Source organism: Rhodnius prolixus, unplaced genomic scaffold, assembly GCF_049639745.1.
Source record: "Rhodnius prolixus isolate KJV_2025 unplaced genomic scaffold, Rpr scaffold_2, whole genome shotgun sequence".
Taxonomy (NCBI): Eukaryota; Metazoa; Arthropoda; class Insecta; order Hemiptera; family Reduviidae; genus Rhodnius; species Rhodnius prolixus.
The window spans coordinates 2,659,317-2,676,215 of NW_027411592.1; the positions used below are offsets into that span (position 1 = coordinate 2,659,317).

General features: G+C 33.0%; 1 protein-coding gene and 1 long non-coding RNA gene across 4 annotated transcripts in view; one reads left to right on the top strand and one right to left on the bottom strand.

Annotated features, from left to right (window-relative positions):
* The window catches only part of LOC141450236 (uncharacterized), a 52,352-nt gene extending 46,645 nt beyond the window's left edge, over positions 1-5,707 (top strand). For both annotated transcript variants that reach the window (XR_012455984.1, XR_012455982.1), the window contains one exon: positions 5,461-5,707. This is a non-coding gene — a long non-coding RNA (uncharacterized lncRNA). The remainder of the gene's footprint in view (positions 1-5,460) is intronic.
* The window catches only part of cdi (serine/threonine kinase), a 90,434-nt gene that overhangs the window by 69,590 nt on the left and 3,945 nt on the right, over positions 1-16,899 (bottom strand). The window lies entirely within an intron of this gene.

Consider the following 16,899-nt stretch of genomic DNA (forward strand, 5'->3'; position numbering starts at 1 on the left):
TAAAATCGGACCAGTAGAAAAGAAGATATAGATGTTTGAAATTTGTTTGTATTTGCAACTCATATCACAACAAAGAAAATTTTAACCTTCCATATTTCATTAGCTACTATCACTGGAATATTGCCATTTTGGGGGCGGATAGAACTAACTTTTCTCTACAATTCCGTCAAGAATTTATTAAAATCTGAACATTACGAAGTGAGATATAAACGTTTAAAATTTAGTGTATTTGGAAAACCAGCAATTTTTAACCTTCTTTATCTCAACTATTATTATCAGTAAAACATTGCCATTCATATCACTTATAGAGCTCTCTATTCTCTACGATTCGGTAAAGAAATCTTTAAAATCGGACCAGTAGAAAAGAAGATATAGATGTTTGAAATTTGCTTGTATTTGCAACTCATATCAAAACAAAGAAAATTTTAACCTTCCATATTTCATTAGCTATTATCACTGGAATATTGCCATTTTGGGGGCGGATAGAACTAACTTTTCTCTACAATTCAATAAATTATTAAAATCTGAACATTACGAAGTGAGATATAAACGTTTAAAATTTAGTGTATTTGGAAAACCAGCAATTTTTAACCTTCTTTATCTCAACTATTATTATCAGTAAAACATTGCCATTCATATCACTTATAGAGCTCTCTATTCTCTACGATTCGGTAAAGAAATCTTTAAAATCGGACCAGTAGAAAAGAAGATATAGATGTTTGAAATTTATTTGTATTTGCAACTCATATCAAAACAAAGAAAATTTTAACCTTCCATATTTCATTAGCTATTATCACTGGAATATTGCCATTTTGGGGGCGGATAGAACTAACTTTTCTCTACAATTCCGTCAAGAATTTATTAAAATCTGAACATTACGAAGTGAGATATAAACGTTTAAAATTTAGTGTATTTGGAAAACCAGCAATTTTTAACCTTCTTTATCTCAACTATTATTATCAGTAAAACATTGCCATTCATATCACTTATAGAGCTCTCTATTCTCTACGATTCGGTAAAGAAATCTTTAAAATCGGACCAGTAGAAAAGAAGATATAGATGTTTGAAATTTATTTGTATTTGCAACTCATATCAAAACAAAGAAAATTTTAACCTTCCATATTTCATTAGCTATTTTCACTGGAATATTGCCATTTTGGGGGCGGATAGAACTAACTCTTCTCTACAATTCCGTCAAGAATTTATTAAAATCTGAACATTATGAAGTGAGATATAAACGTTTAAAATTTAGTGTATTTGGAAAACCAGCAATTTTTAACCTACATTATCTCAACTATTATTATCAGTAAAACATTGCCATTCATATCACTTATAGAGCTCTCTATTCTCTACGATTCGGTAAAGAAATCTTTAAAATCGGACCAGTAGAAAAGAAGATATAGATGTTTGAAATTTGCTTGTATTTGCAACTCATATCAAAACAAAGAAAATTTTAACCTTCCATATTTCATTAGCTATTATCACTGGAATATTGCCATTTTGGGGGCGGATAGAACTAACTTTTCTCTACAATTCCGTCGATAAATTATTAAAATCTGAACATTACGAAGTGAGATATAAACGTTTAAAATTTAGTGTATTTGGAAAACCAGCAATTTTTAACCTACATTATCTCAACTATTATTATCAGTAAAACATTGCCATTCATATCACTTATAGAGCTCTCTATTCTCTACGATTCGGTAAAGAAATCTTTAAAATCGGACCAGTAGAAAAGAAGATATAGATGTTTGAAATTTGTTTGTATTTGCAACTCATATCAAAACAAAGAAAATTTTAACCTTCCATATTTCATTAGCTATTATCACTGGAATATTGCCATTTTGGAGGCGAATAGAACTAACTCTTCTCTACAATTCCGTCAAGAATTTATTAAAATCTGAACATTACGAAGTGAGATATAAACGTTTAAAATTTAGTGTATTTGGAAAACCAGCAATTTTTAACCTACATTATCTCAACTATTATTATCAGTAAAACATTGCCATTCATATCACTTATAGAGCTCTCTATTCTCTACGATTCGGTAAAGAAATCTTTAAAATCGGACCAGTAGAAAAGAAGATATAGATGTTTGAAATTTGTTTGTATTTGCAACTCATATCAAAACAAAGAAAATTTTAACCTTCCATATTTCATTAGCTATTATCACTGGAATATTGCCATTTTGGAGGCGAATAGAACTAACTTTTCTCTACAATTCCGTCAATAAATTATTAAAATCTGAACATTACGAAGTGAGATATAAACGTTTAAAATTTAGTGTATTTGGAAAACCAGCAATTTTTAACCTACATTATCTCAACTATTATTATCAGTAAAACATTGCCATTCATATCGCTTATAGAGCTCTCTATTCTCTACGATTCGGTAAAGAAATCTTTAAAATCGGACCAGTAGAAAAGAAGATATAGATGTTTGAAATTTGTTTGTATTTGCAACTCATATCAAAACAAAGAAAATTTTAACCTTCCATATTTCATTAGCTATTATCACTGGAATATTGCCATTTTGGGGGCGGATAGAACTAACTTTTCTCTACAATTCCGTCAATAAATTATTATAATCTGAACATTACGAAGTGAAATATAAACGTTTAAAATTTAGTGTATTTGGAAAACCAGCAATTTTTAACCTACATTATCTCAACTATTATTATCAGTAAAACATTGCCATTCATATCGCTTATAGAGCTCTCTATTCTCTACGATTCGGTAAAGAAATCTTTAAAATCGGACCAGTAGAAAAGAAGATATAGATGTTTGAAATTTGTTTGTATTTGCAACTCATATCAAAACAAAGAAAATTTTAACCTTCCATATTTCATTAGCTATTATCACTGGAATATTGCCATTTTGGGGGCGGATAGAACTAACTTTTCTCTACAATTCCGTCAATAAATTATTAAAATCTGAACATTACGAAGTGAAATATAAACGTTTAAAATTTAGTGTATTTGGAAAACCAGCAATTTTTAACCTACATTATCTCAACTATTATTATCAGTAAAACATTGCCATTCATATCGCTTATAGAGCTCTCTATTCTCTACGATTCGGTAAAGAAATCTTTAAAATCGGACCAGTAGAAAAGAAGATATAGATGTTTGAAATTTGTTTGTATTTGCAACTCATATCAAAACAAAGAAAATTTTAACCTTCCATATTTCATTAGCTATTATCACTGGAATATTGCCATTTTGGGGGCGGATAGAACTAACTTTTCTCTACAATTCCGTCAATAAATTATTAAAATCTGAACATTACGAAGTGAAATATAAACGTTTAAAATTTAGTGTATTTGGAAAACCAGCAATTTTTAACCTACATTATCTAAACTATTATTATCAGTAAAACATTGCCATTCATATCACTTATAGAGCTCTCTATTCACTACGATTCGGTAAAGAAATCTTTAAAATCGGACCAGTAGAAAGGAAGATATAGATGTTTGAAATTTGTTTGTATTTGCAACTCATATCAAAACAAAGAAAATTTTAACCTTCCATATTTCATTAGCTATTATCACTGGAATATTGCCATTTTGGGGGCGGATAGAACTAACTTTTCTCTACAATTCCGTCAATAAATTATTAAAATCTGAACATTACGAAGTGAAATATAAACGTTTAAAATTTAGTGTATTTGGAAAACCAGCAATTTTTAACCTACATTATCTCAACTATTATTATCAGTAAAACATTGCCATTCATATCACTTATAGAGCTCTCTATTCACTACGATTCGGTAAAGAAATCTTTAAAATCGGACCAGTAGAAAAGAAGATATAGATGTTTGAAATTTGTTTGTATTTGCAACTCATATCAAAACAAAGAAAATTTTAACCTTCCATATTTCATTAGCTATTATCACTGGAATATTGCCATTTTGGGGGCGGATAGAACTAACTTTTCTCTACAATTCCGTCAATAAATTATTAAAATCTGAACATTACGAAGTGAAATATAAACGTTTAAAATTTAGTGTATTTGGAAAACCAGCAATTTTTAACCTACATTATCTCAACTATTATTATCAGTAAAACATTGCCATTCATATCGCTTATAGAGCTCTCTATTCTCTACGATTCGGTAAAGAAATCTTTAAAATCGGACCAGTAGAAAAGAAGATATAGATGTTTGAAATTTGTTTGTATTTGCAACTCATATCAAAACAAAGAAAATTTTAACCTTCCATATTTCATTAGCTATTATCACTGGAATATTGCCATTTTGGGGGCGGATAGAACTAACTTTTCTCTACAATTCCGTCAATAAATTATTAAAATCTGAACATTACGAAGTGAAATATAAACGTTTAAAATTTAGTGTATTTGGAAAACCAGCAATTTTTAACCTACATTATCTCAACTATTATTATCAGTAAAACATTGCCATTCATATCACTTATAGAGCTCTCTATTCACTACGATTCGGTAAAGAAATCTTTAAAATCGGACCAGTAGAAAGGAAGATATAGATGTTTGAATTTTGCTTGTATTTGCAACTCATATCAAAACAAAGAAAATTTTAACCTTCCATATTTCATTAGCTATTATCACTGGAATATTGCCATTTTGGGGGCGGATAGAACTAACTTTTCTCTACAATTCCGTCAAGAATTTATTAAAATCTGAACATTACGAAGTGAGATATAAACGTTTAAAATTTAGTGTATTTGGAAAACCAGCAATTTTTAACCTTCTTTATCTCCACTATTATTATCAGTAAAACATTGCCATTCATATCACTTATAGAGCTCTCTATTCTCTACGATTCGGTAAAGAAATCTTTAAAATCAGACCAGTAGAAAAGAAGATATAGATGTTTGAAATTTGCTAGTATTTGCAACTCATATGAAAACAAAGAAAATTTTAACCTTCCATATTTCATTAGCTATTATCACTGGAAAATAAATACAGTCATAAAGGAGGGTTTGTTCTATATTATAAAGAAAATTTGTAATTTTTATCTTTTATAGAAAAAGAGAAAAAAATTTTCAAAGTTGGGTGTTTTTCAACGTTACGCTTTTTCGTGCACTTTTTGACGATCAATCCTTATATATACAACTGTCCTACCGGACAGTTTTAATAATTATAGATTAAATATTTCTAGTTAAATAATCGGAAAAAGTTGATTGAGCGGAAATGCTACTTTATTGCGTAAATTTGTGCAACTTTTGGCTGTTATTTTTTATTTCCGTTCAATTTTTAAGTTTTAAGTAAATTGTGACGAGAGAGTTTGACGTCATCGCATACAAATATAGCGGAATACTATCATTTATTTTAAAACCAAAATTTAGATTTTTTTTTCTCCTTTGGAGGGGGCGATTTATTTTTGCTGGTGTCTAGAATGGAATTGTGTTACCTTCATCACTGATCATGATCACCATAAATTTATTGATGCAAAGATAAAGTCTGACGCCATTTTTTTTGTTTCAGCTATTATTCCTTCTATTAAGAGAAATTAATGAAACAATTTTAAGAACAAGGAATAAACTATAAATAATAACAGATAACTGTGGTATTTATGTATAATTAATAAATAGATAAAGATATCCTGCTTCCGGTAGAGCTATCAAAGAACAGAATCCCATTGGAAATTAAGAGGAATATGTTGGAAAGTACAATCAAAAGGCCTGATACCATTTCTATTCAACTAATTTAAAAAAAAATAAAATATTTCTTACGCCAAATGTCAATTATTGTGATTATAACTTCTACAATTTTATTACAATAATAATAATAATATTAAGGGAAGGGATTAGCTATGAGGTTAGCATACTGGACTCCCACGCGGAGGTCCCGGGTTCGAATCCAGCAGCTGACCTTTAGATTTTCTCTTCCTAGGAGCTTCTTACAGCTCACTGTCCGGTGATGGACAGTGTTGTCTGTAACGAGAGAACACTGTCCGGAGGCCGGCAGCACTGGAAAAAGCTCCGGGCGCCAATAACCTTAGCTGTTGATGCGCAAAAAAAAATAATAATAATAATAGTAGTAATAATAATACTATTAATAGTAATAATAATAATAACAGTAATGTAGGTAAATTTAAATGTATGATATAGGTGTGGCAACACTGTTGAGGGTGTATGAGAAGGGATGACAGTTTTGGGGTGGTAAGAGTGGAGGTAGCAAGTGGCGCTCCTTATGTTATGTTGCTTTATGTTAGCGTTACGTACGTATTATGTGTTAAGTGAACAAACTAAACTTATGTTTAATTAATTCAACACTTAAGAAAAGTATTCAATGTATAATTGTTGTTTTTTTTTCTCTCTCTCTCATTTTTAAAATAATCATCATCATCATCATCAAATTCAGTTTCAAGGAAGTGGGGGGTCCAGATGGAGGTAAAGCACTTCCTGCAAAAATAAAAAAAACAAATCTGGATTTCTAGTAACGGCAGAAAATTAAACTAAACCTGATTTCCTGTGTGCACGAACGTGTTTCTTGATGGCCGCCGCATCCGGTCCTCCGTGAAACGTTTGCCAAAAACTTTCCAAAATGCAAAGAAAGGAAACAGCTAAAAAGGAATGTCAGTACTACCTACCAACCAACAACAACAACAAACACATTTAATTAATTTATAGTTTATTTTGAGTGCTTTCACTTCAGCGTCGTCCTCTTTCGATAACTTCATTTAGGAAAACTTTTAATGGCGTCTCAATGAAAACTGTTTTTTTTGTTTCTTTCATTATTTTTAAATTAATTAATTCTGACTTTCTGATGCTTCAGCTGACACGCTTCAACTCCGAACACATTCTACATACATTTAAATATTAATGTTTTGGTCGGATGATTGTTTTAGCGGGAAAATTTTCTTTTAGAGCGAATGGAGGATATGTAGCTCTATTCTAACGTGTCACATCAGTGAAATGGTCAGTTTTACAATTTGGACAAGATTGTTTGTGACTTTTAGTTGTAAAAGACATAATAATATTTTAAATGCAATGTCCGGAATAGCCCAGTCCACTTAAGGATGTCAAATAGAACCATTGTACGCGTTATTTTATCAACTTCTACGTCGAGAGATCTTTCAAGACTTGCATTTCCGGTAAGATCCCACAATAACCACCATAATCGTCGTAAACAATGTGGAAGCTATAATATTGCTGAGTTGCAAGTCTACAACACCTTTCTATCAATAATAAATAACAACAACAACTATTCCAAGAACTGTTATAAGCGACAGGAAGTAGAAGTGAAACCTGGCAAAGCCAACATTACCCTATGACGTATTGTAACACCACATCCAGACATGGTCACTTCCGGCCACTCCGTATCATCCTCTATAATACACTAATAGGTAGTAAAACTTCTTCAGAAATCCCTACTACAAGAGACACTCTCTACAAAAATACTGAGTTCATTTTACTTTCTCGTTCTACGTGTTAAAACGTTTAAAATAGTGTTTGCGCCGGAACTAAAGCTGCAGTTTGGTCATCAGTGCCAAGTAGAGAGTCAATTTTTATTTTTGTTGACAAATTTAATCAACAGGAAATACTACTACACTGAATCTAATTAGTAACCAGTCCATTTTTTCACGTGATCACAACATCCTAAAACTGAATTTCGATCATTCAACACGATCGAAGTTGGAACAACTTCAAGAGAAGGTAATAAGAAATGAAATAATAGAAGAACTGACGTCAATATATGTATATTTATATAAAAAACAGTTGATCGCTTTCTACAATCAAGTAAAGCCGTGGACGAAGGAGGTTACAGTATTGCAGGTGCAGTAAGTAAGTAGCTAGTGTAGGACTCTGCAATGAGCACATACTACTGTACTGGAGACATGCAGCACGTGAAAAGTAGAACGGTATAGAGGGCGCTTTCTCCGGGCCGCGGTCTGTCGTCATGACAACTGGAGTGACCTTCACAAGGCCGCTCTCCTCCCCCACCCTACCCCACCCGACCGCTATCAATTTATTGTAGTATTCACTGCCACCTTGTTAATAAAAAAATATACTCCTCTCTCAGCTGGCTATCTCTTTAAATTATACTTTAAATAATATTTAAATTATACTCGTACTTAAAATGATTATTTCCCATTGTAAAACATTTTATTTAAAGCATAAATTCGTGATATTCCATTTTATTTCAGAAATTAGTTTTGACGTCAGACTAGTACTGGCAGTGCAGATTAACTAATGTACATACACACGTAGCTAGTACACTATTGTCTAACAATAGGAGGAGGGACTTCTAATTTTGAATGGCCAGCTTTACAAAAACGTAATTTTGAGACTATGGTGTGCAAACCCACTCCTACTTCCTCTACTTATTGCAGTTTCGAGCTTCAACATCCTCGAAACTTACAACTTGTATTTTTTAAAAAAAAATTCACCTTCAACCTTGTACATATTCTTTTTACCGGAAATAGCAGAAAGGAAAAATCGCTTCTAACTTTGAATTTCCGTTACATATTTAATTCTTATTAATAGTCCTTGATAGTACAGCACTTCCGGGGGGATAGTTCATACTCTAGAAGTGACCAAAGCTTCAAATGAAACCACTTGCTATCTTCAGGCTTGGTAAAAAGCGGATTGCGATGGACAAGGTGTTGTCGAAAACTGGTGAATTACTTTGCCCACCTTGTCAATATCTTTTAATAGTCAGGTGGTCTGGTAAAGACCGCACTACGTACGTAATTCCTGGTGTACTCGGCGAGCGGTATTCTGAACTATATTAACAGATTTGCGGTCTATTGAGACCCCCTCAAAAAAGAGAAGTTTTTAGAATTATTCGAATTCTGGACGCTGAAATATTTGGTTAGATCCTACCCAAGCCGACCTGACTTAGCAATCAAAATCGTTCTGCCGGAAGTAGCAGTTTACTGAATCAATGTTGAACGTATTTCTGATTTCCTTAAAGTTGCGACGATTTTCTTTGGTCTACAAGAGATATAGATGCAGATCTATCACTTTGATTTCCGTAATTTGGTAAAAGTATCTTGAGCACTGCGGTAAAAGATAATAGTGTGTTGACACCGTTTTTTTTTGTTCCGGATTTCCGGCAGTCTTTTTTCTAAAATCCATTTTGTCGTAGTTAAGATTCTTGATATTTCCGATTATTACACTTCTACTAATCGATTGTTGTATTGAATCGATCATGGTACTTTCTCTTACTAAATTATACTAAGAGAAAGTAATAAATGATAGATCTCCCGGGAGAAAACAAAAGGAACAGGAGTTAGGTGAACGGGGGACAAAGTATGTCATTACTAAACCAGGTGTTGAAAGGAACATTCTCCACATTACTGTTCTGTTGCAGAGTGAATGTTGCAGAACCTGTGTGAGAGTGGTGCGCAATCAGCTGGTGAGCACCATCATCAACACAGTGCAGCCAACTTATAAAAAGTAAAAAAAAACATCCCAGAGTCATTGCTAAACATTAATTAGTTGCACATCATACGTATTAAAGAAGCTGCAATGATGACTAGATAGTTACATTATAAAACTAGCTATTAGAAATCTTGCGCTAGCTTTGTTTACTACAAAATGAGTAAAACTTCGACTCGTTTATCTGCAATAAGTAGCTTTAACATCTCCTCCAGGCCCCAGTTATAATCGTCACAGGAGAAACCTCGAGCTCTATGTCTCTCCAGTTTCCCTTTCCTGCCATCCACAGGAAACGACTACTCTCGTGCTTTTTAGTTGCGACTGATTTCTCGATTATTATTATACAACTTTCACTAGTTCTGTGGTAGTGTCAAATTTACGAAATTTATTTTTTCCACACCGGAAATGGGACTTTTAAATACTTTTACTACAATTCTTATGGAGTCTAAAACTTTTTCTTTCTAAGCTTATATCTAGAGTTATAATCGATTATTGGTTTGTTAATTGCATTTCAAACAATTTAACACAATACCATTTTAAATAATACATGTAATAAAACAAAGGTTAGCCTTGTACAGACAGACACACATATGTTCATTATATTAGTAATTACGGCTGTAATTGTTTAGGAAAAAAAAAATTCATTTATCACCATTATGTGGGTCACTTACCAAATGAACAATAACTACAGAGTAGCCTGGTAATTAGCAGATAATTCCCCTCAATTCTGTGGCGGATGTCGTCACTACGATGGTTCGGGAATAAGTTTAGGGGAATATTAAGAGAGAGGCTTCAAGGATGCCTGAAATTCTAGGATACCACTGCTCGGCCTGCCAACGGCTAGCCTCGGAGAATTCACATTTTAAAGCTGTAACTAAGCGAGCTTACTAACTTCTATCTCGACGAGATGAAAGCATGTACCGGAAGTGACGCTTTACTAGTTCGATACTTACTGCGTGACTTTTTAGTAGATTTTCTTGGAGCAAATCGTGTGCGTGGGCCAAATTTCCCTCTTACTAGTTTACTAGGTGAGAAAATCTATCAATGATCACGTCAAATCTTCTATTTCACGAACTCACCGGAAATATAGGTCCCCTTAAGTCTGGAAAACTAGTCTCTCTAGTAAATGGTCTAAAAGATTTTATAAACTCGCATGAGAGCTCTTTAGATTGGGCCCCAACTAGCGGATCTGACTGTGACGTCACAAACAAAAAACCCTTAACCGGAAGTATCAATATTTACTAAGTGGATTTCTCGTAACTAGCGGATCTGACTGTGACGTCACAAACAAAAAAAACTTTAACCGGAAGTATCAATATTTACTAAGTGGATTTCTCGTAAAGTTTATAATCATTATATAAATAAGACATTTTTTATTTGATAAAAATAAGTTCGTGTGAAAAATCATTTTCTAAATTATGAGACGTAAGTTTAACCTTGAGAACTGCAGAGTAAAAGAAAAACACCGCGTGAGTGAACAAGCCAAGTTTGTTGATAAAATGAAAACAATGGGGCGCGACATTAAAAACACCACTCCTTGGTCATGTCTTCAAATAATATAAAGAATAACCGCAGTATTGCCAACCTAAAAATTGTATAACAATGAATGATATAAAAAGTAAATAGCTATTTAGTGCACACAGGTATCTGCGACTAAAAAAATATAAATAAAATGGAAAAAAAAAAAATAGACGATATATTTTTTTTTTTAATTCAGCATAGTGGTGGGAGTTGGCGGCAACACTGTGACCTTCCCGCCGCGCATAGTATTTGTCACCAAAACTACCTTCCCGCGCATAGTATTTGTTGTCACCAGAACTAAACTTTTATATTGTTATTGCTAACAATTAGGCCATGGGAATTTAGCGGATGTATGTGCAATGGAGTTCTATCTGCCAATAAATTGTGTGTGTCTGTGTGTGTACACAAAAAAAAAGTACGATTAATCTGTGGACCGGATGGATCTTGTGTGCAAATACAGGAAATCTCTAGTTCGTTTACTCACACCAGCCGCTTACCTTACACGGTGGAGATTTGCAAGTTAATCGGCAAACACTTTGAATGAATTTTTATATAATAAGTAAATGGTATAGCTGCTGGGATATTTTCATTTGTACTGCATGCCAGCCAGTTGGCAGCAGCTTTATATTAAAACACACCGGGAACTATGGTCTCAATTTTAGACTTCCTCTAATCTTTTTTTTGTGCCAAATTTTCAAAATGGAATTTTTACCGGAAATGATCGTTGTAATAACAGAATTGGTGGGAGGGGGTCCTAATACTGAGTGTCGTGCGAGCCAGAAATTCAATCAAAATCTATACGGCCAACTGATTTATTACCTCCTGATGATAGGTGAAAACCCGAACCGATCAGAGGTACAATAATCACGCTACGACGGATAAAATAAATAATTTAATAAATAAATACATTTATTTTTCAAGTTAAAAAAAAGAATCATTCTTTAGAGCAGCGGTTCCCGATCTGTTTTCATTAGTGTACCCCTTTACCTGATTGCTACCTTAGTGTGTACCCCTAACACATATATATATAATATAAATAAAAAAAATAAATAATCGCATTCTTGATTTTACGTATTGTAACTTTAAATTAACAGCAAAAAACAATCTGAATATCGGTATATCGAATCATTCGATATTATACTGGTATCGAAAAAATACTGCAGTATCGAATGAGTACTTAATTCTTGTCAATTTATATGTTATTCACTTTTATTACAATAATTTTGTAATTAAGTTGTAGGAATCATTTATGTATTATATAATTTTTTTTCTCATTAATAATATATCTGTATAATTTTTATATCTTCTGCCATAATAACTTCTTTTTTTTTTTTGCGTACCCCTAAACAATCTTTCGCGTACCCCAGGTTGGGAACCGCTGTTTTAGAGTAGTAAAAGGAAGTGATGTATTTGCGCCAAGTGTTGCTCTCAGTCACAGGAACTCATCAGCTGGTGTATACTTCCGGTGAAAATAAAAGTTTCAACAATCTGACGCGTCAGCCACACTTCCTCAGTGAAAATGCACACTTCCTGTTTTAATCCAAAATACGTCACCAAGATTCGCGTTTTGATCCCACACCAAGGAAGAAGCAGAAACTAGGAGGGATTGGAAGATGCCATCCTGTTCTTAAGATTATATGGCGTCACTACCATAGATGTCTTCTAGAACCACAACGGATATAATGCTCGTCTGCTCCCTCTAGGTCTAACTAAGTAAAGTAATGTAATGCCTATTTGTTCAGGTGGGCTTTACGTCCAACTACCAAATAGGTGTCGTGGACGGAGGCGACTAGCAAACATACTTTACTGTAAATTTCTTTTATTAACCATTAAATAAAATCCAAGGCCCAAGACCGGGGAATCGAACCCAGTACCACAATACATATTAGCTTTACAGGTCTCGCCTCTAACCGCTCGGCTACCGTGGCGCCTTCTAGGTCTATGTGCACCAGAAGAGGTTTAGGAGAGCGTAATCTTAGGACTTCGGGGTCTCTTCTTGAGTGAGACCACTTACCTACTCAAAAATAAGACACACGCTCCTAAGAATTGATTTAGATCTCAAGGGATATCAACCAGCGATAGCAATTTATCACTCAATCAAGACGGCAATAAAAATACAAGGCCTCCTCGATCAATGAAACAAACTACTCTCAGTATAAAGATAAGAAATGATAATCCGGATCAATTACCTTTAATTGTTTCATTTTTTTTGGTTAAATATTATCAATTTATAAAATCAGAGGAGTTTTATGGTACTCTATTAGGCGATAAGGCACCTAATAGAGTGGCCATTTCTTATCAACATGATAAGGCCGCCTGCTTATCCGCAATATTAGATAACAACAGCCTTTCAATTTCACGAGACAGATAGATTGCTTGTCGAATGTCAATTTGTTCTCTATAACCTGCTCCCCTGAGTACGAAAAAGGGGTTTTTCCCAAAATTGGCCAGTTGAAAGTTCAAAAATCATTCCGTAACCGGAAGTGTTACATTACATTTTAAATTCATCGTATCTTTTTTTTTATCGGTTTTCCGATACGATTTCCAAAATATCTCCGTATCCTTATTACACGATTACTATGGCATCATTGATAAAAAAAAAAAATTGTTGCAGCCCAGAAAATCGTCGAAACAACTTGCAAAACTGATTCGATTCATTTGATTGAAATTTCAGGTGGATCGATTTACTTCATTTCTAGATTTTGACAAATTTAATACTTTGTTTTCGACTTAGTGATGGTTATTACAGTTCAATTTTCTACCAAACTATGACTAAATCGTGATAGGTTTCACCCCCAAGATTACGAGAAGAAACCAGAAATAAGAAAAAAAGAAAACTCGTCATCACAGCGACCTTGAAATTAGTTCATTGAACTAACACAGATAAAGATGAGTAAAGCCTATCAGATTTATAGATCACAAAAATCGCACATATGTAAATAGTTAAGATAAAATCAGGAACTAGAAAGTGTGTGTGGGAGAGGGGGGGGGAGGACGATCGATCTGAGCCGGATATTAACATCAAGCCCAGCCCAGACTGGTGGAAAAAGGACACTTCCGCAATCCAAACATTTTGTTGCTGTTATTTAACAAAACAAAATTGGATAGGTTGATGTCATTTTGTATAATCGTACAAATATTTACAATGTAAGCGACAAAAAGCTAGTAACGGAAGTAGTTTCTAAACATTAAATTCAGTGAAAAACCAATTTTCTAAATCCTCTACTAAGTACTGGCAAGAAGAATATTTTCAATTTTCGTCAAAGTTTCAGAATTTTACACCGGAAGTACTGGCTATGAGTTCCGTTGAGTTAGATAAGGTGATCCTACAAAATGGTCTGCGTAGTGGATTTTTGGATTCGATTTCAACAGGGAACCGAACTGCAACCTAGCGACCAATTACCCCTTTACCCCGGAAGTTTCACTGTTTTTTCCCTTGTCTCTTAAATGGCTCAACCGATTTCCTTTACACCCAGCACTCATAATCGTCTACAAAACTTCTATTTCCAAACTCCCAGGACAACAGGATCAAAGGCACGTCTTAGAAAGAGGAAGTGGTTTAGAATTATCTTTAAAATACCCCTTTTTGATGAACAATACTCACATAAGAGAGGCTTAAGATAAGTAGTTATCAATGACCACTTGAGCATTTCCCAAGCGCTTCATTTCCGCTAAATTAATTTATAAAGAAAGACTTTACATTGACTAATGTAGTTAAAGGTAATTAAACAAAAAAAAGATGCCTAAAAATCCAGGTTGGGTGAGATAATGTTTTTGTTTCGAACATTACCCAAACTTTTATCTTTTCAAGTGGAACATAACATAGATAAGATACGAGAGAATGCGACACTGTTTGCGTGCAATTTCATATTGCAAGCGCTTTCCATTTTCTACTTTGTTAAAAATATTCGGAAAATTATTGAAGAAAAATCAATAAAAACAAAAAAAAAAATGAAATAATTAAATCTAAATCGTACACTGTGTACCCTCTCATTGTAATTATTACCAACTTGACGTAACTTGTTATCAGCTGTGTTGATATAAAAGGGAAAACAATAAAAAAAGAACTACCAACAAACATTGATTAGCAATAATAAAAATCAAACTATTACCAACTTAACGAAAAAAAAAAAAAGAATTTTTATTGGAATAATCCATTTTGGGGCCTCCTATCGGCTTCCTCTCCCCCACCCCCACTCTTGAGTGTTTTTGTGGTCGGCAAAACTTAAGGATAATAAAAAAAAAAATAAATAAACGCAGCGAAATGAAAATTTGTAAATTTTGGCTCCGGGCCAAAGTCAGCGAACTATAAAAGCCATTGAAATTTGGGTAACCCCCAAATTGCTCCATATCTATGATAACAACCTAAACAAACACTATTTTTGAAGTCACCCATTCAAAACCGGAGATCCCAAAATTTATGAACTCCCAAGCTCAAATTGGAATAACTAAATTGACCGAAAATATCGAAGTTTAGTGCACGATGGGATTTGCTTTTTTTTAAGTTACTGAATCACATACATACTTCGTGACGGACACGTAGAATTATTTTTTTAAAAAAAACTTCATTCTCAACACCAATTTTTATCGGCGAGAAAAAAAAATTGTAAATCAACACGATAGCATTACTTCCCCTTTAAGACGTATAAGAGAAAGAAATAATAAGTGATTCAAACAGCCTTAGCGCAGTAAACATAAAAATATTAAAACGTAAGAAATACAAGTTTAGTCTAATCGCTAACAACTGGTGTCAAAATACGGATACTTAAGAGATAAGCTGAACCATACGTCACATTTTAAATCGGATGTAAGTTTTTCGCTCATTATTAAAAGCCTAATTATCTTATTATTTTAAAGAACTACTCCTTTCTTTGTATTATTTTTTAAAAATCAAGTAATTCTTGGAAAAATGTGCGCATCATGCAACAAAAAATTTCACAACACCGGATATTCTTATGAGTTATGATTATAACAGGAAGAGATATTTATAAGTAGAATTCGTTGTGTACACTAATAGGGCGTTTTATTAATCGAATTTACGTATGTAGCTACAAAGGATAATATTCAGTAGGTTTCAAGCTCAACTCTGTATTAAATAAATTGTGTAAGAAAAAAAATAAAATAAATCTTGCAGAATGTAATGAAATTTTAGTTTACAGAAAGCCTAGGAACCATCAATTGACTAACCACTTCCGGTAGAGGGATAGTCTTCAAATTCGATTTCAACAACGCATTATAACCTCAAATTCCTCGAGTGTAAATGCGGGGGGAGGGGCTATCTAGGCTAGCTACCCTCTCTCTCTTCTATACAAGAATAGATTTTTCTAGGAAAAATGATACCAATAATAGTTATATATATATATCTAAGAACATAAAATTGATATCAAAGAAAATTGTAATAATTTACGAGAAAACCTCAAAATAGAGGAGGGGAAAGAAAAACTAAGCGAGTTGGCCGATTTTTCTTCTTTTTTTAAAAAAGTTTGGAAAATTATTTCGACAGTTTTCACTTCCAATTTTCCGTTTTTTAGTCACGAGGATAATGTATACAGACCATGACCATGACTTTTTTACTTAGTCAGAGAAACACTCAAGACTGGAGGAGATTTCCGGTGTATTAAGTATAACACGAAATTTAAAAAAAATTCTACACGATTAATGTACATACCTTCTCTAATCAGTAAAAAATAAATAAATAAATAAAAAAAATTAAAAGGAAAAAAACAGAAAATACCAAGTTTGATAAATTATTTAGCTCAAAAATCACCAGTTTCCAGAACTTCAAAAACATAAAACGTTGTTGCCATTTTAAAATTCAAGATGGTAGATTTAATACGATCGCAATATTTTAACTATTTTACTAGTCCTAATTTTTTTTTTTTTTTTATTTATCCTTTTAATGTAATTTACACCTGTACCTTCAGGGTACAATAAGTAAAAGCGATAAGCATATATGAATAGTTAGGACTAGTCCTAAATTTAAAAAACAATTTATTTACATAAATTCAATAAATGA